The sequence below is a fragment of the Falco biarmicus genome, chromosome 3, assembly GCF_023638135.1.
Source record: "Falco biarmicus isolate bFalBia1 chromosome 3, bFalBia1.pri, whole genome shotgun sequence".
NCBI lineage: Eukaryota > Metazoa > Chordata > Aves > Falconiformes > Falconidae > Falco > Falco biarmicus.
This window is the reverse complement of record NC_079290.1, coordinates 100,073,109-100,099,754: the sequence shown is the minus strand read 5'-3', so window position 1 is coordinate 100,099,754 and position 26,646 is coordinate 100,073,109. Positions and strand designations below refer to the sequence as shown.

The 26,646-nt window shown below is 37.9% G+C and overlaps 1 protein-coding gene across 1 annotated transcript in view; it reads right to left on the bottom strand.

Moving 5' to 3' along the window:
• CDKAL1 (CDK5 regulatory subunit associated protein 1 like 1) overlaps positions 1 to 26,646 on the bottom strand; it is a 427,425-nt gene that overhangs the window by 183,900 nt on the left and 216,879 nt on the right. The window lies entirely within an intron of this gene.

Genomic DNA, 26,646 nt, shown 5'->3' with positions numbered 1-26,646 from the left:
CAGCTTACTGCATAGCCACGGCGGCTCCCTCGCAGCAGAGAGCAATGCTGATTCACCTTATTTACTCCAGACATTTATCAAGGTGTAAACATGCCAACAGAAAATGCCAAGTTAACTGATTACAGAGGAATCCATGATATTATAATAAAAGACAGCGTACTTTGATGGCTACAATTTTCATATCCTAGTTATTCCACACTGCTGTCTTGATTCAAGGAAAATCTGGGCTTAGATGAGACATACCAGGGAATCCTATGTTCTAAAGCAAAATCAAGTAGAGATACGGAGTTAGGTTTTCCTCAAACCTTGTCAGGCTGAAAACAAACCAACTGAAAGTCGAACTGAAGCGTCACATTAGGAAAAAAATAAATTGAGTGGGCAAGCTCTATGTAAGCACATACTAACAAAGCCTTATCTAAACGATATCACTCAGTCTAACAAAAGGAAGTCTTTCTATTTCAAGTATTAAAATATTTGCACTTGAAAAGCTGAGGCATAGAAAGACATGCAATTATGATGCTTAAATGTTGGTGTTTGAATTCAGTCTAGTGATGTGTATTGCAATGTCATTTGCCATCTAAACAGTACGAACATGCAAAACCAATGAGAACAACGTGTCACAGAGCGTGACATGATGCAGGCATGGATGCATCAGTGGGAAGTGCAGCCAGCTGTGCCACCTGGATTCAGGCAGTAAGATGACCACCACTTCATTTTATTCCAAGGAAAAAGTACTGCCAAAACCCAAGAGGTCTGGGCTTGCTTAAAAAAATACTCATCCAACTGGGATGATTTTAGATGAAAGAAAATGGGAACTGTGTAATTATATATGCTTACCTTGACAAATAGAAAGCAATCTGTGATTGGAATGTAGTAATTAGTTACAAAATGCTTCCCATGGATTTAATTACCCATCAGTCTACATGTTTCTTAATTACTTTTATCTCATTGCATCAGTAAAAATTTCTGCCTGGGGCAACTGCCACTCACTTATTTACACAGCTTCTGGTTTTTACAGTGAATATATTATAGCAACATGGCCAAACAATGCTAGAATTACAGTTGAAACTTCATGCATAAGGAATTTCTTCAATTTTCTATGGAAGTTGTTTTCTTAGGTTTGAATTCAGACCTAACTTTATTATCCATGTGTTCAGGAAGTTTCAAAACACCCAATATGTCATTTAAAAGAAATTAAAAGAAAAAACCACAAATTCTTAAAAAACCCCACAACATCAACAACACCCAAACTTTTCAGAGAAACGTATGAGATTTCTATAGTTGAATAAAATCTTAAGATATAAGAACTTCCAAGGGAGCAAAACTGACTCCAAAACTGCCCTGTTATCAGTGGCAGTCTCCACCGTAAGCAGGTCCTCTTTGGCATCACTGTTAGTTAAGGTCAAGGGAGATGATGAAGCCACCCAATCTGCAGAGTTCACAGCTGTTAGGATGATTCACATGGACAGACAATGACAGAATAATTTTAAAAAATGAAAGCAAATGTATAGTTGCAGAAGTAATAAGAATATCTAATTTGTCTGTACACAACCCAGAAGGGTTGATTTATTTGCTTGCATTTTGAGGCATTTTGGGTAAAGTTACTCTTGCTGTGGTTGCATCTTTTTGCTTTGACAACAAATTCTTTGCAGCAACAACTTGATCTTTTTACCAACTCATGAAGCGATCTGTACAATGTACATATGTAATAACTGCTACAGGTGTAGAGATTTTATAAGGTAATGCATAATGAAAAAACTCATTTTTCCATATTTGAACTTTTCAGAATTTATGAATAGCAAAAGCATAAATATAGTTTAAGTGGAAAATGTCGAAAGTCCAAATGACAAAAATAAACATACATTGCAATGGGGAAATGCTGGAGTTATCCCAGCAAAGAACAAAAGCAACAGGTAGGTTCCTCTAGATAGTAACACATTACTTACTATAATTTTTTCCCAAAGAAACTTTCCTAAATGTCATGCTTCTGGCATGAAGCTTGATTAAAACAATGTCTTCTCTAACTAAGGGTTTGTTTTTTTTTTTTTTTTGGGGGGGGGGTTGTTTTTTAATGTGATGAATATATCCTAGTGGACTTTGTCTCTCAATATACTAGTAGTTCTGTAATTTCTCTTCCACTTCATTATTTCAGATTCCATCAATTTTTATCACGTTTGCATATGTTTAAGAATTAATGAACAGAATAAAAAGATTAAAAATTGGTCATCAGATGCTACCTTGCTGCATGCTTTACTTTTCTCTCATTTTAACAGTGGTTCTTTAAAATATAAAGTTTTCAAAAAAAGACAATGCCAAATATGCCTTTAGCCATATGAATTCAAGTGTGTGTAAAAGATAGCATGTTTTGCACTATGTTTTTATCTCTAAAACTCACATCATCTTAGATTTATTTTCTCATGTACTCAGGTATTGAAAATGTTTCCATGAGAGTAAAGGAAAAAGGGGCTGGAGTACAAGCTTCTAGCAAGAAAAAGAGCTAGGTTCTGGTTTTGCAGTTGTCACTGCAAGTAGCTTATGATCAAAGACAACAAAAAGACAAGGAAAAATATATACAAATGTTATTTTGTCATCAATTCATATGAATTAACATCACCAGCTACTGTACTTCCACTTTACGAGTGAAATTCACAAGTATTAAAAATGAAACGCGTTTGCAAATCAGTCTTTGCACATCAGCAGAGATGCTCTTTCAGAGAAAGCGCAATACGAAGCGGTACGGGCAGCCGGCCGAAGGCAGGCAGTAGCCACCATCATCTGCCCTCTCCTCTGATAACCTGGTACATCTCGGCTGCCTGACATAACAATGTCCCTTCTGCACAGCTCCTTTTACACCTGGCCAGCAAAAATCCCAGGTTACTGGTGTGAGTCTGAACGTACGTGTCTCAACCCGACTGTCATCAAAAGCCAGATTTTCCACTTAGCTTTAGTAGTTAAAAATCGATGAGTAAAGTAATCCTAACGTGCAAAAGTTGCAGGTCTGTTGAATTATTAATAAGCAATACAACTGTAAATGCTTTTGTTCACCGTTCTTCAGTGCACTTGCAAATGATTTCAAAACGAAAGGTGCTGAAGCATGAAGATTGTAGGCAGCCATTGCTTTTTGAAATCACAGTGCAGGGAATTGGTGGAATTCTTGCCTGCCTGAGTTATAATCAGACATTGTGAACTTTCCTTGAAAGCAGACTTCAAATTCACAGGGGTCCCCAGCCTTCAATCAAGAAAATGCTTGAAACGACCTCCATCTGCCATTTTAATGTATTCTTCCCAAAGACTTCCATAAATATTTAATATAAGAAACGCACTGTTTAAACACAATGAATAGCTTGTGAAATTAAAGTTGGCTGACGGATTACACGATATAATACACAGTAAACAATGGTAGAGAAACCATAGGCAGAGCCGCACACTTTTCTTCTGCTCTTCAGTTAAATGAATCAGAAAGCAACGTGAAGGCAAATTTCATGATACTCTTATTAAAGATATAGCAAGCTTGTACAACAGCAGCCTTAATACAGAGCGCGTTCCTAATCTCCTACGTGCATGGGCACACAACAGGCACTTGCCTGTCAGCTGTAGAGAAGACATACACAGAACCTTTTCTTTTTTCTGTATCATTTCTTTGCAAGCCACTACAGCCTCACCCCCCAGCCTCTTAAAGCCCTACAATGATAAAGCTGGAAAGACAAAGCTCTGCCCGAGATTTTAAGCCGGGGCTCAAAAGGGTGCATAATTAAGTGACCCAAATTTGAAAACCACTAGACATCATGTATCACTAAAACCATAGCAAATGCTTTGCAGGCTGCCCAACATGTAGCCTCAACCAAGACACACTGAGACAACTGTATTAGCAAATCTGCCCACAAAGCACATCCCAGCATATTCCGCTCCCCGCCTCCCCCACAGCCCCCCAGTTTGCACTACATACAGCTGTGGCTTTCTGGAAAAGCAGTTGTATGTAATTCACAAAATTCCCAAAATTAAACATTCACAATGAGCTTAGCAATGTATGCTGCCTGCTCTGCGTGCCTGTTTGATATCAATACACAGATATATACACACAGATAGAAAAAGAGATGTTTTATGTTTAGGCTACCACATCCACTGTTTCGACCCCTTACAATATCTTAAACACCTAAATATAAAAGCAGAAGTATTTCAAATATTTTATGTTTTCACCCTAAAATTACACCTTTTAAGTTTTTGAAATACATCTCTGGTGTATAATACCAGAATGTCCTTTTCCACTCCAATATAAGAGAGTGTTGGTTTTTCAGTAAGGAACAAGCAAGTATTTGCTTCTGTAAAAAAATTATTCTTTGTAGAAAACATCATGCCCTTGACAGAAGATTAAAAATGCCCCAGGACATGTATGAAAATTATTCTTAATTCTAAATGGAAATGTAAATCTAGATAAGGCTTAACTCCATGAAGACACAAATACTGGAATTCACTGAAGAAATGAGCCCTAACAATGACATCTCTATGCAGAAATTGTTTTGAAAATTACTCAAATCCAACACCTCATAATTCTGTGAAAATACCAATAAAAACATACCTACAGTAATAAACCACTATAATTACAGTGCTAATTTTTATAGTAAGCTTACATACTTTTTTTAATAAATGAACCAAAAATGAATCTTAGAGCACATGAATTTTAGAAGAAGAAATTGTTCTATCAGATGTCAATTTTGGTGGTGGTTTTTTTTTTGTTGTGTTCTTTTTATTTTTACTATTTTGATTCCTGCTTTGCCTACATTATCGAAAGAAGCTCCATTTCTTGTTTTGAAAATTCAAAACCTTAATACTCTATAAACAAGTAACCAAATTTGTCTTAAAAAAAAAAAAAAGTTACAGATCAAAATGATACCTAAACATTGCCAAACTAAAGTCTTCCCAACCCATCTGTCACAATGTAATTCTTTTAAATTCTTAGAAAATTTAGATACGCTTCTAAATCTCAGTACATTTCATTTTCTCAAGAATTCACAAAATTTCACAAATATTTACTTTTCTCACCCCTCTCTCTGGACACATGCCTACCTGCTTCTAAAAAATGCTCACTCACTGAGATTATCACACCAAACATATTTTCTGTACAGTATGCATCCAGAGTCTTGGAAATTAGGTGGATCATGTAGATAAGGTTTATAATCATTCTTGGTTCAAGAACACAAAACCAAACAAACAAATTCTACCAAACATACTTTGAAAATGATTCCTGGTTCCCTCACATACACATCTCTATATACAACATATACGCATGCACACATATGTATGCCGATACGTCTTTCACTGATAGCAGTTGCTGGGAGTGACACAGATGTATGCATGACAGGGCCCAAGATGATAATCAAGATTGCACTTTAAATCCCTTTCCAAATTTCAGTTCAACCAGAAGCAGCAGTATATTCGAATACAATACAGAGCAATACAGAGCGATTGCAAACGCCTGTTCTTCCCAGTTTTAATTGCTCATACTAATGGGTTGCTGGTCAAAAAATGAGAGAAAGGGAGGGAATCTTGTTAATCTTTGGAAAAAGGAGAATTAAAAAAGAGTGACTGAACATGCAGAAAATCTGAGAGGAGATAGAGTAGGAGGAATGCAAAAGTCACGGGATAACAAAGGTTACGACTCTAGTGTTTCAGAGTGGCTCAGAGCACTAAATCTGAATTTACTGTTGACCCTGGAGAGTAAAAATGTTCTCCAGTTGTTCAGACCCATCAAGCAGATCATAAAAATTAAGATCTATAGGAGATGCTCCTACTTATAAGGGCAACTGCTCTTTATCATCTTCACTGCAATTAATTCAAAATATTTAAAGAAGTCCATGAACTAGGAAATTACTGCTTTCAAGAACAGATTACAATGTTAGATAGCAGTGGCTTAATTTGCATTGCTGACAAGAAAATCCAGAAACCTCATTAATTTTACAACAGATACAACTCCTTACTTCATTACCTTGTTAACATTTTTTTCTGCTTAACATCTTCTTTTTGGAAGAAGAGCCTTGCTTTCCTCTTATTTCAACCTAAATATCTGGTCCAACAAAACTATCTAGCCACATTCATTTGGGATGAGTTTCCTACAAGCTGATAGTAAGCATCCAGCTGCAACTACCAACACACTGACATTCAAAATATATACAAGTTTTTAATACCAAAGAACATCACTCACACATTATTTCCTTTTTGAGATATTTTTAAAAGTTAATAGTTTTAAGTGCCAGAAATGATCAAACTATTGTTTTTTAGGGGAAAAAAATTACATTGTCTAAATACTTATTAATCTTTCCTTCCTTGCAAGTGGCATATAGAAACATAATTTTGGAGAATAAAGCCATTATGTTACTTGCAAAAACTGATAGACAACCCAATCAAAGCTCCCAAATGGCTGACTTGTACTAAACTGAAAAGTAGGTTTGTTCTCTTGCTGGTAGAAATCTTCCTCTTTGAGGCAGATGAAGACCAACAGCGAAGGCACAAAGTTTAGCATCCTCACAGATGGCAGCATTAGGCCAGTTGAAGAAGTGGTGGCCAATTATTGCTGCTTTCAATAAGTGGTGCCTGTAGACAATGATTCACAGCAAAATTGATGCTTAAACACCAAGTTTCAGGTTATTTTATGCCAAGTTAGAGGAAAATAGCTGGACATTATTTCTATTAGAAGGACACAGCCATCATAACACTGTATAGACCATGACTGCACCCTTACAAATTCTGCCATTCCAAAGAATTTACAAACATTATGTTCTAGATCATAAAGTGTGAATTCTCCCTTTTATAAAAAGTTAGAAAAAACAGATTAAGTGGTGAATCTGGAGGCAGAAATCACCTAGGTGTGTAGTACTGTGCTGAAGATCGTGCACCTGTCTTCCAAGAAGCCATTAAATAAATAATAATTAAAAGAAACCCAAAAAACTTAAATAAATGCTTGTTTATTTTAAAATTACCAATACTGATGAAAATTTATAATGGTCCTGAAGAACAAGACAGTAAACCACCAAGAATATCAAAGACAAAGGCATTTGTTGGTATTCTCGACATCTGAAATGTATTAATTCTATCTCAGAGCAACTGGAAAAAACACATCTTCTGAAACCATTTCTGGCCTCAATAATATGTCTATTAAATTTTGCTGACTTATGAATCAAAATTATCTTTTCCCTTCGGGTCAATATCCAGTACAGAAATTTTTATCTGATTTGTGGAGTAGTGGAGCTCCTCAGCAGACCTATAAATTCACAATACTTAGTACTATGAAACGATATATTCTGTAAATGAAAGTGATGCTAATAAAATAAATTTCCCAAGAGACTTAGGAATTATCATCAACAAAAGCAACTGAAACACAGTAACTTCATAATAAATTTTTTTATTAATAAAAGTTGCCACTGAATAACTTGTTGGTTTCTTCCTGATAAATTTTAAACTTGTTCTGAGCAAACTGTCTCCCCTCCCCCATCCTTTTTAATTAATGTTTTCAATTTACCACTCACTTGCAAAAGTGACCTTACTTTTACCCTGCATCTCCCTCTGGTGGTTTCCTTTTCTGTTTATTTAGAAGCAATTGTAGTAACTGGATTCTTCTTGCCTTGCTCTAAAGCAAAACAGAGTCTTAAGTTTCAATTATTTTCATCTCCTCCTTTCACTAAAGCTAAACTAACACAACAAAACTCTTTCCCCTCTGCCCCCACCGCGCCATCCTGGCCCTTTCTCTGCCTCTTTTGTCTGGCCATTTCATCCTTCAGCCATAGCCATGAAAATCCATCAGCTGTTGGAGACAGGGAATTAGCAGAACTACAGCAACCTTCTTTAGATGTACATATTGCAAACATCAGCGCTCCCTAAACCACTGTATTTCCTTAAATATCAGCGTTACTACAGATGCCTTCCGATGAGTTTGCATTGCTGGGACTTACAAACCTGAGTTGCTGATACTCCTGTAAGGTGAGGAGTATGGACACTTACAGTAAGAGCAAAAACCTCCCAGATCTACAACAGAATGTGCATTGTCACTAATGCAGTTAGAGGGAGAGAGGTGAGAGGAAACAGCTTGCAGAAGACTGGATAAACCTGTAGCAGCTCTGCGATGTCTAAAGGATGCCAACCCATTTGCTGATCGAATGTACAGGCGCACACACTCCTGGAACGCAAAATGGAAATCTCAACTACCATTGAAAACCTGTTCCTACGACAAATAAAATCAATGAATCGTGCATATGACTATCACATTTGCTACATTTCACGTTTCTTTACCTTGACTGTTTGTGGGTTTTATCCTTGTAGTGGTCATTTTCCCACCACTATTTTTTACATGCAGAGTATTCCCAACGTTAGATGCTTTTTGAGGTTTTGTTTAGAAGAATAAAGCCCGAGATTCAAAGGACACAAGGTCACATTTTGAGAGGCTCTCTAGTACCTCAACACTTTTTAATTATTAATGGTCTAAGCTGGTAAGCCATTACGGTTGGTTTTGAAACTTTTATCCAATACCTCCTTTTCCTTAACTTTGTTATACTAAAATAATTTGTTTTTCATAACACATACAAATAGCTTCTAGCACTGAAGAGTCACTTTAGCTACGTTAAACGATTCCTGAGAGGCCTACATGGCAGCAGGGAGCAGAAACCACTGTTGTAGCAAAAAAAGAAAAAAACCAAAAAAAACCTCTACAATGATAGATGAGGAACTAACTAGACAAGTTGTTTCAACTCAACGAGAAACACGCAGGGAAAATATTCACCCAGTGGAACATGAGCACTTTCCAAGCTTCAGAAAAATACGGTAAACAATAGACACAAAAATAAAGCACGCTGAAATGCCCACACAATGTCCTTTCAGATGATATGTAATATTAGCACCATCCTCCCCTCACTTTTATACTCCCGAGACACACATCAGTGTGCCAGAGAAGTATCAATCATCAAGGAAGAGAAACACATAAAACCTATCAAACTGTAGGGTGGTCTTTTCTCAGGAAAAATGTCAGAGCGTTTCACTTTGATCTTTTTTTTTTTTTTTTTTTGTCTCTTTCAGAAACAGACCAGGAAAACTTCTCCACCCTATAAAAATAATACAGCACAAAGCCACACAACTTTCCAGCCCAGAAAATAATCTCCAATACAAATGGTTTCTTTCCAGTGGCACCGAGTGACAAATTAACATTAAAAATGCTGGATCGCAAATGTTATGATCACAATTACGTTTGAAAGCAGAAATTTCTGCTTTTAGCATTGATCAGTAAGGAAAAGGAAATACTGTTTTATTAATGATACTAACAGACTAATTACACATCTAATTTTCAAAGTCTAAAAAACCCTACAGACTTCATTTTGTCATGTCCAGAAGCCTGTAAATTGAATATAATTAACACTATAATTAAGATTTCAAAATAGCTTCTATTGTAATAGTTTGTCTTTGATATTAATTACTTTCCAGGAAAAATAATCTTCTGGGATTAAACGTCCATTTCACTCAGGAAAAAGTTCCTAACACACACACACACTCTCTATTTTTAGCTAAGTGTGTATGTTCTACAGAGAAAAGAGATTCCTCCTGAAAGTTACTTTTCTAAACTAAATAGCAGTAATTTCTTAGTAGCATGAGAATATGACTCTTCTATTTTAGTAAAAAAAAATGGCCCCCGTTTTCTAAAGAGAGAATACATTGCTGAGCAGAAACCTGGAACACCAGCAGTCACTTCTGGAAAGCACAACTAAACTTAATACAAAGGACAAGTTAGCGTGAACACTTTTAACAAAGCTCAGAGGCTTGGGTGGGACGTGCAGATTTTCAAACTTTTAAAAGAAGTCAAGATTTTCCATGAACGTTTTTACCCAAATTAGGTGAGCATCAGGATTTTAAAGCAAGAAGACAGTTCCTAAAACACCTGCTCCTGAATTCCTTATATATTACGGTGAACAGAGAAAGCAGTCCTCAGTGTGTAAGTCTTCTGTAACATCTGCATGTTAAGAAATGGTTAGAAATCCAATTACTGTTTCTGTATCTGTATTTTAATGAAGGCATTGAAGTAAAAGGGTAATAGACCAGTAGAATAAAAATGACCAAACAGAAGCCACTTTTCAAAAATCTGTATGTTAACTCTGCTGTTGCCTGTGAAGTATTTATAAAACGTCACAAAATACATTTCCCCCCAGAAAAACAAATTGAGAAGTTAAATTAACTCTTGGATTTTCAAAAATCTATTTTCCCAATACTAGCATGCAAATAGATATGTATAAGAATTTCTTGTTGTACAAAAAGGCAAATGAAACATTTTTATTATGACTGCCTTCTCCCTGTTCCAAGCTTTAGCAAATAAAAATCCAAGTTAAGTAAGTAAACTGGGGCATGCCTAATGACTCAATATTGAATTAAATTTCCTTATTCGAAATATGTAGCCATTTGGGGTCCCAACGCTACACTAGTATTAAATTTATTTGGAAGCCATATTTTGACCAAAATTAATCATAGTGTAATAATCTTCTTCTCTATGGAAGATTTTTATTGTGGGACTATTAAAAGAGCCCGCCAATGCTGCGCCATGACAGATCTATGAAAGCCACATATTTTGAACAGGGCAATTTTCTCAACCACCTGACCATCAGTGAAATCAAACAGCAGCAGCACGTAAAGAGGTATCTAAATGCCTTTGCTGCCCACAACCTTAAGTATTTGTTTCTTACTAAGACACACACAGCTGGGCTGATTTCTTTATGCTGAAGGTGTATAAATAGTCTAAGTGATGGAGGCCCGAAAGGTAACTAAAAATGTTAGTTTAATTACGGATCTGATGGCATAATTTTACCTTTGCCTATCCAAACTAAGATACACATTGCTAACAGAGCTCAGAGGAAGGTCAATATGGACAAGAACATCCAGCTTTATTGGTTTTCCACTTCTTTCAGACAGAGGGAATACACGATGCTGAGGACATATGTTCAGGTTTAGAGGGGAGTCCCCTATACAATCAATACAGCGGCCTCATTAGGGTTTTTTTACAGAGTCCTTTGAAACGGCTAAACCAACATGGCAAGAGCATATTGGGTTTAATAGCTAAACTCTGATTAAAAGAATCCCGTGCAACATGAGCAATAGAAACCATATGAAAAGCACATGTCAATATCCACTCTTAAAGAAGGTGCTTACTGAATGAGATTAAAGCCTGCCACACTTTACATACAAATATGGCAGAATTATAGAAACACTTATTTCAGGGAATCTAACAGCTTAGCGGGTCTGATGAAGAAGCCTTTTATACTTACCCCTCAAGCATTTTTAATTCTAGCAGGCTGAACAATTATCAGATCCAGGTTAAGACATTTTACACAGATGAAAACAGGAAACTGCAGAAAAAGAAGTGATTTCAAGAAGTCCTCTATACTTGAAGGAGAAGCCCACAAAATTGCTCAGAGAGCTCTGCAGCCAACAGCACAATTGCATGAGCTCTTGATTATTTTCTTCAAACTTGAAAAAACCCAGCCTCTAGAATTGAGAAAGAATCCTCAAGCAGACTCACGGCATTCCAGCAGAAACTCTCCTTCCTGCTACTCAGAAAGAAAGGAGAAAATTTGCCTAAAAAAGAAAATTTAGAATGGAAAACACTTGTAAAAATTGCAATTTATGGTGCAAAAATAATAAGCTGGACAGCAGTACAACTACCATGCATTATAAAAAGCTGCACAAAGTCCTGCAAGACTGCATAAAAACAAGGGAAGAAAGAGGTAGGCTTATGGAATTGTTGCCTACAAAGCAGAATCTGGGAGATATGAAAATAAACACTCCTGCAAAAAGCAGCTGTAGACCCTGATTTGAGCCGTTTATTGCCATAAAAGAGACAATGCTTCTGTCACCAGTTCCATATATTCTTATCAAAATTGTAGCTACTTCCCCAAACCTAAGATTTTACTATTTTGAACCAGTAGGAAAGGCTACACCATATAAACCTTTTTGGAAAATTCTTGATGTTACTTAAGTGCTTGAATGTACTTCTTGAAGTACTAAATGCTATTAAGTATTTGCAATTCTAAGAGTTTACAAATTATTAATTCATATTTTCTATACAAAATTGTACTAATCAAAACGCAAAAGGAACACCAAAAAAAAGCTGAGAAACTCATTTATCTATGCAGTATATATGTAAATGCAATCAAAAGTCTATGTGCTTTACCAGGACGCAGACAAGTACCAGAGTTACCTCATCAGCTGTAATTTTCATTTGTGAGAAGTCAGTCCAAGGCAGACGCAAGTTAATTCAATTGAGATTCATCTGCAAAAGGACAGTCTGAATCCTGTATCTGCCTATACTAGTGATGCTCCAGTCTATTCACTGATGTAAAATTCATGTTTTTATGAAGAACAACCAAGAAAAATGCTATATGTATATCAACATCTTAGTTGTAGCTGTAAACCCCTCTTCTTATGGAACAGAAATGCTGAATCAATACATTTGATATTAAAGCATAACATGGATTTTATGAAGTTTATAATATAGGAAAAAGGAAGGATCTATATAATTAGATACACTGTGCTTTTTGTCTTATGCTTATAAGGTCTTATTTTAGTTACCATTAAATATTTCAAGATAGCGATGATAAAATTATGATTTACTCTAATAACTACTCTAGTGTTAGACACACCTAAGAGGATCGTGCAGGCACTGAAGTCTTCAACAATGGTGAGTGGTTTATACTTAAGCTGAAGCTTTTTATTGCTGTTTCTATTAAAATTACATCTGTATGCTTGTATCAACAGGTTTGGGGGGTTTGATGCAGCTAAAGATGTGTAGGGTTTTTTGTTTGGTTTTACCCATGTTAACATGGGACTGACAAGGACTTATCATCAGTCCAAAGGACACAATAAAACCTTTAAAAGTAAAAGGCAGGTTAAGATAGATTGTCTCTGGAAATTCAAAATAGGACACTGAAAAACTATTAGCCTTTACAAAGTCTACTCTATGATAGAAAACACAATTAAAGTCCTACACACTCTACCTTCTTCTACAGTTTCTATATTCTCTTGTCCAAAAGCATTAGCTGCAAGTAAATAGAATTGCAAAATACCTCCTCATGTGCAATTTTGGTAAAAAAATGATTGGATGGCCATTTTTTTAGATCTGAATGTTTTCAAAATATTTTAAACTTGAAGCTCACTGTAAAAAAAAATAATCTAAACAATTCAATGTAGTTGCTAAGACTTTTTAAGCAAGGTAAGCAGTGATGCCTCCTGCTGAAGAAGTACTAACAAAACTGCTTCTGCAAACCACAATGGCTTTCACTACATTTGTCAGGTACTATTAAAAGTTGTATAGTAAAGCAGCTTCCCAGGGGCGTACCAATGCCACTAGAATAAATAGGTCTGTCTTGTACCCCCTGCAATGGGAGCAAATACTAATGTCAGCGAAAGCCTGCCAATACTGGGCGAGTATTTTATATATATATATATATATATATATGTATATATAAAATATAGAACGAGATGTAATATATTCCCCACAACTTCCAGGGAAATCATATTCTTAAACCCAAGGTTCAAGGACAGCAAAAAAAAGTTACCTGAACAAGAAAAACAAAACACAACAAAATAACAATAAACCATAAAAAAAAAACAACTTGCAGCACCCTGAACCACAACAATTTATATACCATCACACTATAAACCAAACAAATTCTTTGCCACCTGACCTACACCAGACTTACAACTTACCTTACAGCAGTAAAACCTCTTTATATGGCTGCTGTCTAAGACAAAAAGGGAAAGAGCTGACTTTCCATGTGTTTTCCAGCAGTTACAGAACTTAAATATAGATCATTTCCTTTTCTTTCTACCAGGGGGCTTATTTATTTCTACAGGTTTTAGGACGTAAGGATACAATGGAATTTCAGCATGTATTCAGACAATTCCCTGTTTTACATTAGACAGCCTGCATGATCCTTGGGTAGCTTAATACATTTTAAAGTTTGGATAAAATAAATTTGCACCTACAGATGGATTGTTTTAGATGCTAAGCCCTGCAGCTACCCCCAACAAACACCTCACAATGAGTTTTAGCATTTGCACAGGGAGATTATCACAGTATGCTCCTTGACACAGCAGAGCTCACAGTGATAAAAAACAAAACGTGCCTTCCCCTTCTCCCTGGGGGTGTGCTGGATTCAGAACCATTAGCAAATACAACTCCATTATACGGGAAGGAAGTGGGAAATGGTTGTGCTCTGCAGGTGTTCAAAAATACATTTTCAGTAAGGGAGCAGATGCTTGAAAAGAAACAATTCAAGTAAGCACATGGCACCATAATTTGTCTTATCACTGTATTTGAAAGCAACTGTCTTCCTCTCAAATATACAAGTTACTTGGTTTGGGCATCACAAGTATTTATTGCACCTGCAAATGCTCAAATATACTACACTTCCACATTTCAAAGTACATTTTTTTTAAAGCAACAGGGCACAACAGATCATGAATAACAATGAACAAATTACCATCCCAGCCACAATAAATCTTGACAATTCATGTGGCACAGGGAGTTGCCTAAAACTCGTTTCAATTTTCAACCTTTAAGGAGGGTTATGTTTATAGAATGAGATGTAATAAAATGTCATTACCTTAATGTTATTTCTGCTACCTTATATAGCCAGACAACATTTGCTTATTACTATACTCTGAATGTGTCAAACATCCACTGTTACAGAACATGTTGTTTCAGTTTATCTTGAGGAACCAATAAACCCAGACAGACCAAAGTGTATTTCTTCATAAATGATTCTAGGGAAAATAAAGGTCTTTCACTACAAATGGAAATCCAATGGAAACAGGATCATTCAAAAGGTGTTGAGTAAAACAGATACCCCTTAAGAAGAAAATCTGAAATGTATAACAAATAACAAACAAGTAACAAATAACTTAGGCTGAATTTTCTCACTAGCTTCACTTAAGGCATTTTTCTGTTACACATAGACAAGACTGAAAGATTACAGGAGAGCAGCATACATGACTTTTAACAGTCTCATTTTCTTCTGAATACTAGAACTCAAGGGCTTCTCAATATGGCACTAACTGACAACCTGTGACCAAATAAATCCTCAGTCAGCACTAAAGGCATCTAAACCTGTTGTTTTACAATTTTATGATCTAGCACCGGGCCAGTAGTTCCAGCCGATGTACTAAGAGCTGAACAGCTTGGGAGATCCAACTATCCTCTCTCTGTGCCCAGGTGGCCTTTGCAGGTGACGAGAGAAGGTTCGGTCTGGCCCCAAGGAGCTGGCCTCTTCCATGCTGGTTCCATGCTGGAGGAGAGCAGACCAGTCTCCCACTGCTGTTCCAGTTCCCTTCAGGAATATCAAAGCCCTGTCCTTTTGCTTTGGTTTTTAAAACTGCTTAACGGTTTTCACCAGAAACAATTTTTAACTACCTTAAAAACTGTTTAGTATTTTATCTTTATAAATGAAACCTTTTCTGTGCCTGCATATATGTAGCTTCTTTGCATTGAAAAACCTCACTTCCCCCCCGCCCCAGACAGTACATCCTATCTGGGCACGCACCTGCCTTTATGCTAATAAAAATCAATTTTAACTTGAACCAGTTCCTCCTTCCTTTTATACTTAGACTCACAACATAAACTTTCCATTTGGGGTTAACTTCCTTATTCTTCATTATTCCCTTTCTGTTTTCTTTTTTCAAGTCCTCTGGGAACTTTCGCCATCATGACTGTTTCCAAGAGTAAAAATAAACGTAAGAGAGCATCTTTTTGCTCTCTTTCATCTATTTGCATCTCTCAAACACCAGAAAACATTTTTACTGTACGCTGACTGTTCAAATAGGCCTGCAAATAAGACTGTCAACTTTGGGAGCACTCTTGCCCAACCTGTTAGGTTATTAAATGGATATTGTGAGACCAAATTCAATTTTCATTAAGTTCCAAGCATATTTCAGCAGTGACAACGTTTTGATATGCCCATACACTAATTTCAAGAACTTCTGTTTCAAAATTCAGGATAGCTGTTGGATTTTCCAGATTACTGTTCCGATCCCTCTAGGTTCTTTACTTGCACCCGCCACTAGCATTGACTCTACCCAGAATCAGTGTCTCCCTCATAGTTTGCTCATATTCTGAAGGAGATTGTAGCAAAGACACCACACAGTTTAATAATCTAGGCCATACACTGCTGGATGCTTGAAAATTCTCTTTTGACAATGCTCTCAGAAGTTAAAGGAAGCTCAAGAAAAACACAGTTTGGTTTGACTTATATTTATTCTCGCTACAGCTAATTACAATTATAGCTCCTTTACCATATTAATGATGCGCAAAAACCTACAGAGCCCCAGTGATAAAGAAATTAAAATTAGAAAGCTGCAGCATAATGAGTTCTCCTGTGGTTTATCTGCTCTCTTCACTTGACTCTTCCCTAAACAGTACTATTGATATATAAACACTTTGTACACAACTATGCCTTAAAAAAAAGAAGTTGTAGAAGAGGGTGCCCTTTAAAAGTAAACATTTACTATGCCACGGTACTGACCTACAGAGGTATTTCCTATGCAAAGTACACATAGCAGAGTGATATATTTGTATCTTAAATTTTCCACTGTAACTGTTTATCATTAATGTACTTCTGTTTCATAAAGGAAGGTAACAGCAAGAAAGTCTCTTTCCGTAATTCGGTATTGATAACACCGCGATCACAGTCCTTTATAAAAACAATAAAGCTGTATTACTTTCTATTCTATACTCTTTACCCTTCAACTTATTGCTACACTGCCGCGAGCCACACAAAGAAGTTAATGTTTTCTAAGTTAAACAACAGGCTGTCTGCTTATCTGAAAAGTTAAATGTGGTGCAACTTCCAGCTACCTCAGCGCCAGCACAAAGCCTGGCAACCCTGCACAGTGCCGCGGCTCCGTGTTTGAGTCGTGTCACATGCAGCAGCCTGAACCTTTCCAGCCCACGCTGGCATCGCCGCCACCCTTTCCCCTGCCGCCTGCTTGCACTGTCGACTGTGGTTCAAAACAGCTAACAAAGCCAAGCTGCACAAGGAGGGGAAGAAAAAAAGGAAAAGAAAAAAAAAAAAAGCACATATTTGGGCCAGGTCCAGGCCCACCTACCGGATAATCCCAGTTTACATCTGACAGCTGTTTATACTCACCTGATGTGCGGCAGGTGCAGGACAAAAGGCTCACAGAGCCCTGCACCTGCCGCCTCCAGCCCTGCTCGGGCAGCACCCAGCACCCAGCCCCTCTGCGGGGAGCACAGCCCACCAGCTCTGCCCCAGGGGGCCACGCACCCAGCACCCACCGCGCCGTCCCGCACGCCAGGTGCCACCCAGCCAGGCAAGTGGCTAGTGCCACCCAGCTTCACTGGGTCCTGCTCTGCACTGGGGATGGGGTGCAACCCCCTCTCGCCCCAGGGCTTCCCCCACCCCACGCTCTTCGCTGGCCATCACCAGGCAGGAGGTTCCAGCCCACCGCAGCCCTCGGTGCCTCCTCCCAAACACCCAGAGACTCTATTTTTGGGGGGTGGGGGAAGCCGGCTGCTAACACTCGTGCATTTCCTTTGGCACTAGCTTCAAAAGCACAGCTTTTTGGCTTTACTACGCCCAAAGTGCACAGAAAGCACAATTTTTGGAACAAGTCCTCAAGAAAAAAGGATAAGGATTTAGGTGCAACAGTTGGAGGGCTGGAGATGCCACCATTCCTTGCTCAAAGCCACCCATTTAGTCATCACTGTGCTGTGCTCACTTTGATGCCCCTTTAACACACCGTCTGCCCAAACACTCCTTTTTACATCAAGCATTCCTGGTATGCTACCTTACAGCCAATGACACTTTCAAACATTTTTGAGAGCGCCATGATCAAGAGTCCTCGATGTATACCGCTGACAGTCTTTCCCCCACCCCCCACCCCCCCTCCCCTTTCACAGCTGAAACAGAAATATGCAGCGAGGGGAAAAACAGGGACATGAATGACCAGGTCTAAACCCCACAAGGTGCAGGACGAAGGCGATACACCCGCCTAGGATGGAAACCGGGGGGAACCACAACAAAACACCAAAACAGGCATTATGGCCACAGGTGCCACTTCTATATAGCTCCACGGGATGTTTTATTCATGACTGTCATTTGATGAACTAAACTGATTTCACATATAGCTCTGAACTTTTTTGTTTCCTGAAAAGTCCGTGAGCTTATTTCTTGCGCAGATAGCTGAACAAAGCCCTCTGTTTTTCTACAGGGGAATCACAGAGCAAGTTTCTCCAGATTAAACAACAGAAGCAAAGGTCCTTTGATCTAGTATCTCACACTTCTATCATCAGAGCTTAAGAAAAAGAAACAGTAAGAAAATAAAAAAGAGAGAAAAAGAAAGAAAAGAAAAACAAACAGTAAGAGAAACAGAAAAGAGAAACAGCAAAAGAAAAAGGAAGAAAATGAAAAAAGCTGCTGGTTTTAAAGCAGAAAACATTGAAAAATGAAGCTCCTAAAAATCCCCTCCACCCTCAGAACCACCTAGGAGTTTTACAAAAGCAGAGGGAGCAACAACCGCTTACAGTTACACCTCGTCTGAAAAACCGTTGGGCAAAGTGGTGGAGACAGAGATGCCAAACCCAGCCGCCCTGCAGTGTATTTGACCAACCTCTGAGGTATGTTAATTATAAAATGTGCCATTTCAATTAGTCCCTGACCCAAAAGACATAAATAAATAATTCCCTAATTGATATTCCAGAGGGAAAAAAAAAAAAGTGCACCTGCAAACAGAAAGAAGAGAAAAACACGTGGAAGCAGAAGAACACTGTGGAAAAAACTAGATCATGAATAAGCCTCACCTAAGCACACAGGGACACTTTTACTATCAGAAGGACACTATTAATCAAACCCTATACAAAACCACTCCAAAACCAAGGAGGGACAGGTTTTACAACATGGTGTTAAAAATATGACACCTACCTAGCTCAAGAACGTACCATAGTCCAAACAGTGTAATCAGAACTAATATGAAATTAGCAAGCCAACTATTGGAAGTATTAAATACAAGAGTCAGCACTTACATATATTAGATGCAGCATGGTCATAACAATTACATGAGCAATTGTGAATGACTAAGTAACCAAAAGGAGAGGATAGGGCAAAGTCTAATCTAACTAAAACCAGGTTACATTTGCCACAGAGTGCTTTAACTTATAAACTGAAATGTATACATTACTACGGTTGAGAACAGGAAAAGACGGTCAACGTGTCCAGCAACATTTCATGTGGAAACTATGAACACAAGACATACAATATCTGAAAAGAAATCCAAGAGTAATCTTGCAACTAAACCTGAATATTGCATTTGGTAACCCAACTAGAAAAAGGAAGTTTCTAGATATTTGATTATGGAAATTTGGTTTTATATTTATGCATTTTACACAGTAGGAACACATACCCTTTTCACAATACTATATCATAACACATATATAGAGAAACATAGCACATACAGAGAAACTCCTTCCACTGAATAATATCAAAGTAACTGTAATTTACACATCTCTAGCGGTGAGTTGGCCAGGGATGGGGGGGGGGGGTATATCCTAACAGGTACCTCTTATGACTGAAAAAGTTAACGTGCATTGCAGCCTGCACTGCAGGTAAAAAGCCAGGACACCTGTCAGATTACACCAGTAAACAACAGAAAAACCCTTTCACAAGCCTGGTCCTGCCTGTGCAGTGGGGTGGGACCAGAGGACCCTCAGAGGTGCCTTCCAGCCTCAACCCTTCCGTGATTCTAGGCAATAAAATTCTCTCAGCTTCCACATAAAAAACCATGACATCAGCTCAGGTGTTCTTTGAATTTTGGCAGGATGCTACAAAGGTAGTATTATGTCTACTTTCAGCTATAAACTATGCTAGGCAATTTTCTGACTACTTTGGGGAAAACAGAGGTATTCACATTGATTTCGAGCATCTCATTTAGGTGTTGACACAGTCAATGGAGACTGGACTTTAGTTCTTAATTCCTGCACGCCTTGTGTAGGTAATCTAAGTGGTATAACATACTAGGGGAAGCTAGGAAGCAATTCTCTTATTTTTGGGAACAAATTATCTGTTTTAAAAAATGAACCTATGAAAAACAACTTCCAACGTGTTTGAAATCCTGTTTTCTTGTGCTATTTTCTGTCAGTTTGCCAAAAAACTTAAGAAACTCTGCAAGATACAGACTTACACACATTAAGCCAAAACAGCAATTACACACCTGAAGTCAAATAAATGTATCTTTAAAATGGAAGCCTACCAACATTATCTTGCATGTCCAGATTCATTTATGGCAAGAATTCCAACTTGCACCTCTGCATTCCAAATATAAAAAAACACCAAACCACTCATTTCAGTGAAAGAGCAAGATTCAGAGAACAGTAGAAACATTTGAGTCTTGCCGGGATTTTGCAGGATTTAATTAAAAGCTTCAAGAAATACTTATGGATATGTCTGTTTAAAAGAATTCATGCCTTTGGCATGTAGTAATATATGAGACTTCAGCCACTCAATAGCTCCTTGTATTAGTGCCCAGTTTGTCTTACTGTGCATACATTATGGTTAATATTAAATGATTTCATCTTTAGTGGGTAGCTGGGTTGGGAGGGGGGGAGCTGCCCATTGGGAGGGGCTTTAGTGCCCCATTAGGGCATATTTCTGCCTTCTACAGCCTGGTCTGCACCGGCAATCCGGTACCAGAAATTCCCTGTAAGTAATCATGGGAATGGCTCTGACATAAGTCACACAGCTCAGGTAGTCAAACAATGCCTTCATCTTAACGTCTTCAAAGATTTCTTGATTTCTGAATTTCCCCTTAGTCATGCCTTAGTCAAGATTGACACAGGACTAAGACACGTCTAGCCAGGAAGGCGCACAGATAACGATACGTACCCAAACGGTGACAGGCTAAGTTTGGAGTTCTTTTTCCAGTGGGCATATCCAACAGCAACCTGGATATATAGTGCTATTTAACAATGGCATGTTAGCATGCATCGTGCACCACATTCAGGAAACTATTAAGGATACTAATCAGCACACAGACTAGTTTAAAATTAACATATTAGGAGAAGCCCTCTAGTGTGTTCAGACAGTGAGTCAGCTTCTAAAACCAGAACAGAAGCAGCTAATACAAATGAAATGCTAATTTCTCCCCAGATGGCGAAGTAACACCCTCTCTGTATTCCAGTTCTTTTGTAGCATGTGAACATCTGGGTTTATTCTCTCAGACTGCAGAATAGTGTGGACCCTTGAAGAGTTTTTGGCTATTTCTTTCATGTCTGAATCAGCACTGGGAAAAAAGAAGGTTCAAACCTTACATTTCTACAAATGTAATTGTACACAAGATGTACATTTCCACAACTCCTGGTACCCACACAATGCTAATGTCATAAAAATAGCGGCACTTACTCTTTACATGTTCTCTCAGCACCAAAACAAGCAATGCAGACTTGTTTGTCTGTCTCCTCTTCCCCCTCACTTACAGAACTGTATCAGCACTTTTGAGTGCCAAGAGTAGCTCTGTTCTATAATAAGAATATGTGGGACATCACCTTCCTCAACAGACCTACTTTCCTGTACGTATGGAGAATGCATTGAAACTCTTCCTCTCCCCTTACACTACCTCTTAGGACATACTCTGAAGAGAAGGCACCACTTTTTTTCCTACAAATGATTCATCGACAGAAAGACTCAACTAAATTGTAGTCCTGCATATCTAGGGACTACTTCACATTTACTATGGTCCCCACACAAGTATTTAATACTGCTTATATACTCTGGTACCACAAAGTCGTTAAAATACAACACAATATATCTAGCCAGCATAACTTATTGCTTACATGTATATCAAGAAGTACCCAGCTGGATATCCAGTTCCCTAAAATGGATACGATTGTGACAACTAGGAAATGAAAGACTTTATTCTGAAATCATCTAAGGACAGACACAGTAAAACCAGAAATCACCACAAAATCATAAAATCCATTTTCATACTAGAAATATATGTTAAAGGAAAAAATATCAGAAGGTCCTCTACATTTACTTCTTCAAGAGTTAATGCCTTTTGGCAGGAAGAAGCTGTTCAAAGAAACATAACTGAAATAATAGCCACTGCAATGGTATTAACAGACTTTTTTTCATGCTACTTATCTTAAAGTCTGTCCAAGAAATTAGCAGAGCACATACATGTGACTTACTGGCAAAACAGAAAAAGGAAGATAATTGAGCCAAAATTATTTTTTTATAGCATTGCTGCCCTCTTCTGGTTTAAAATTTCTCATCCTCCATACTTCATATATTAACTAATTCATCTCAACTAATTACATTACATTCACATAGAATATGTTCAGAATTAATAAATTAATTTAGCCTAAACTGCAAGCAATTCTGCATCCCTAAGAGTCACACATGCCTAAGTGTTATAATTTGAAAGTTGCGAATTAAAATCCATTATTAAAATTGATTGCTAGTATCTTTTAAAAATGAACCGTTGATCTGAAGTACAGGAGTTGGCTTTGACATCACGACAGGTGTCAACTTAAGGATATCAAGAAAACTGAAAACCAACAGAAGAATTTGAAAGTGCTTATTTGAAAAGGTATAGGGAGCAGATGGAATTAAATTTTGTATCTATTCAGACACAGGGTTTTTACCTGTCCTGTTACAGAAATATATCCAACAAATGCAATTCACCATAAACACAGTAATTCACCATTAAAAGATCACTGTTTTATTGAGAACTAAGTGCTTTTTATACTGCCAAGATCCAGAAAACCGCGCAGACAGAAATAAGATCTGCTCTCCTTTCCTGCCAAAATATCCAGTATCTCAGTACAGAATTCCAAAACAAAAACAGTGAGTACGAGTTCACGTACTGTTCAAGGGCTCGAGTAATTCAGCATATTCTGTCTTCATGGTTAACATTCACTTAGCATTGACCGTGCCCTCCCCTGTTCCCACACCCAGCTTGCCTCCCACTAACTGGGCAATTCCATCATAACCCCTCACCTTTCGCTGAACGCCATGCTCCCAACAGCAGGCTTCAAGAACTGCTTACCACCACAGTTCATCCCGGGTTTGTATCCAGCTCCAAACTGGAGTGCCCGACATTTCACATTGAACATCGCCTCTGTAGTACTTTTTTTCTCCTCTAAAGCAGACGACAACAGTTTCACTTCTTATTGTCAGATCAGTTCATGAGCTCTACCTGTACTATTCATAGAATTATTCTACTGAAGACAGAAAATTGTAAATGTATCATCAAGTATAAATACATGTATTACAACTTTTTTTACTAGCACCACCAACTATTCATAGCAATTGAGCCATTACACAAAGAAGTTGCACAGTAATGGTTATTTCACTTGTAATGACCCACAGATCCTAGGCAAAAATAAATCTCCTTTCTTTCACCATAAGCAAGCTCAATTTATGTTGAAAGTTTTCAAAGTAACAGCTGTTTTGGTCCTAAGAATACAGACCATAAAGGCGAAAGCCAGGACAGTTCAAATGAGAAGTCTGCCTACAATCAATCAGCTTTTGAAGCTACGCTTTTGTTTCAGTTTGTTTGTTTGGTTTTGTCTGTTCTTTCACCAACTGTTAAGAGAATTAAAGGATTCATCTTCATCTTTAAAAACGCAGCATGTATATTTTGGAGGACGGAGGAGGGGAAGAGGGATGCTCGCAGTTTGAGAGCTGCTGCCTCCCTTGAACTTGGGAACGCCATTGCTCCCGACAGTTGCCACCGCGTATCACAAGCAACAAGGAGGCCAACAGAAACAGGACCACAGGTTTATGCCTGCAAGGACAAAATAAGCTTTTTTTCTCAAGAGAAAGACGTGTCTGTCTAGGCAAGCATGTCAGAGGACTGAGATAGTGGCAGAACCATGTTTAAAAGACAAACAAAGCACACACTAAAATCTTGCAAACTAAGGTCTTGTCTAAGACAAATGTGTTGCTATTTTCCCTCCCCTCTGTCCAAAACCGGTAGAATAAAACTGAACTTCCCATGATATAGGACAGAAACATTTAAGATACTTCTTGCCTAGTAGGAAGCACTTAACTAGTAAAGGTTTCTAAAAAAAAAAAAAAAAAAAAAAAAGACAAACAAAAAACTCAAAAACCCCGCAAAAAATAAACACACACCAAAACCCCTTTTACATTTTCATTGCTGACTAAAAAATGCAATCTCACCCCTCCCACTCCCAGATCAAACTACTGCCAAGCTGAAGTTCCTAAACAATGTCCTTGGCCTTAAACAGCCAGGTAGAAGAGGTAAAAGCTAACTGAACACCAAGTCTGCATCAGGCATCCAAATTTTCTCTTCTAAGGGTAGCTTATGGGGACAGTTAAAAGGCCAGCACTGTTCTCCGTCCCTGAAGTTATGATCATCGACAGGATAACAGCATAAATAAACTAAGCTGGTAAATAAACCTCATAGTTTCCATAAGCATATGCAGTACACACTTGGACCTTACACCATCGCAGCTCCAATGCCCATTTGAAAGACTAACACATAGAAACAGGGTATCTATCTGTCTTTTGGTTGTTGTCGGAGAAAGAAACATGATCACAAGAATTACCTTGAACCCCACACCCTGAACAGAGAGAAACAAGTATGTGGTAGTAAGGGGGGGACAGGGAGAAATTGAACATTCATAGCTTTCCTGAAGTGTTACAAAATGTTCCACCTCAGTAAGATCAATGCGATAAACAAAATACTCCAGTATTCTAATCAAAAGAACTATTTCAAGTATATTAAGAGCAGCATGTCCAAGAGTTGTACAGCTTCTCAGGTCACGGGCTGCAGAGGTAATTTATCCACCAGGTCAGGAGGTGTTGGTGCATTCCTCTGGTAAAGAACCGCCACCAAATTCTAAAAAATGGATCATTCCTGCTTTCCTTCTGCAAGGGTTCCCAGCAGTGACATAAAGCTCTTCATAATGTTCAGAACTGACTGGCTTTTGTTGAGCTGATAAAATTGAATGGCTTTGTGATCCATAAATACTTTTTTTCATTCAAAGTTTACTTTGCAAGTTTATGTTCTCTGTATACACAGCACAGGTTATCATCCTACATGCACACACACAACATTTTTTTTTTTAAATTTCCATCATTTCTCTCAATAAAGTAATCAGTTTAAAAGGTGGAGGGAGTTGTGGTTTTGCCTCTGTAGATCAGCATTAACTTCCAAAGTCTGGGTTTGTTTGGTAACTTACACTAAGTAGCTACCAGGAGCCACCTCAGATATACAGAATTGTTTTTATACCTAGACAGATCTCACATCAGCTTTGTTTGTTTTGTTTTGTTTTAAAAAAATACTGTCACAGGGCAGGCTTCAGTTAAAACTTGCTTTAGTAGAAGCTGGGTGAAATTTATCCAAGGTATTACTCCACTGATTTCCCTGCAGTTACATCAAGTATGAGCCTGACCCTGGCACACACTATCTTTAAAAAAAAAAAGAAAATAAAAAAAGAAGGAAAAAAAAAAGAAAAGCAGATTCAGCAATGTTCTTTTTTTATTAGGGAACAAACAGTGCAAATTATATAATGACCTATATTCAGTGGGGAAAAACTGAGATTAATAAAAATGTCAAAGATGTATAAAAGATGCATTATAACAGGAAAGCTATATAAATTACTAAACATTTCACAATAACACAATCTTAGAGCCATCAGTTCAGAAACTGCTTTGACAACACTGCTTTTTGTAGCACACTCCCAGACACATAAATGCATAGACACAGATCAGCTACCAAGCAGGGCAGATGAATACAAAGCATCTGAGCTACATTAAACCCACTCTACGGGAGATGTGCAACCAACCTGCGTGTGTGGCACACCTAGCACATTGGAGACATTTGGTGTGCTTGTGTGAATATTGTCCTTGAAGGCTCCTATTCCCTTTTTAAATCTGAAAATATAACATTCCCATCTCCCATAGGAATTGCCACAAATGAATGACAAGATGCAGTTCTCATTTTTCAGTTTGCACAGTGATTCCAGATATCAGGGAGCAAAAGATACCTGTAGTGTTTTCAGCTACCAACCATTTATTCCCATTACTTGGGAGAAATGCAAACAGCTTAGAGCTTACAGACTTCCACTACGTAAACAGAAAATACAGATGCCTATCTGGAGGAATTGTTGGTAATTTTCATTACCCATTTAAGACATATAAGTATTCACAATCAATACATGCAGAAAACCTTAAAGTATTAGTTGTTGCCTTAAAATATACCAAGAGCAGTTTTTACTACAAGCCATTTTGAGAGAAGATTAGAAGATAAATATGCAACATACGTTTCAGAGAGCTCTTGAAGGTGTACTAATATATTTGACTCACAAGAGCTGCTGTTTTGCATCACATGCACTCCAGCTTTTGGGGCTCTACCCAACTATGAGAGGAGATACCGAACATCCCAAGTGCTGCTCAAAGTCTGTGCAGTCCAGGCTTGGGTGATAGAAGAATTAATGAGGAAATGAGTAAAAAAGCAGATGGTGCTGCAGCTCTTCTGCCTGCATATCCACCACCTCGAGCAGTTTCTATACATGCAAAGCCCCAGGGCCCCACCTGGTAGCAACATAATTACCCTAAATGTGCACTTATGTTTCATTACACCTTA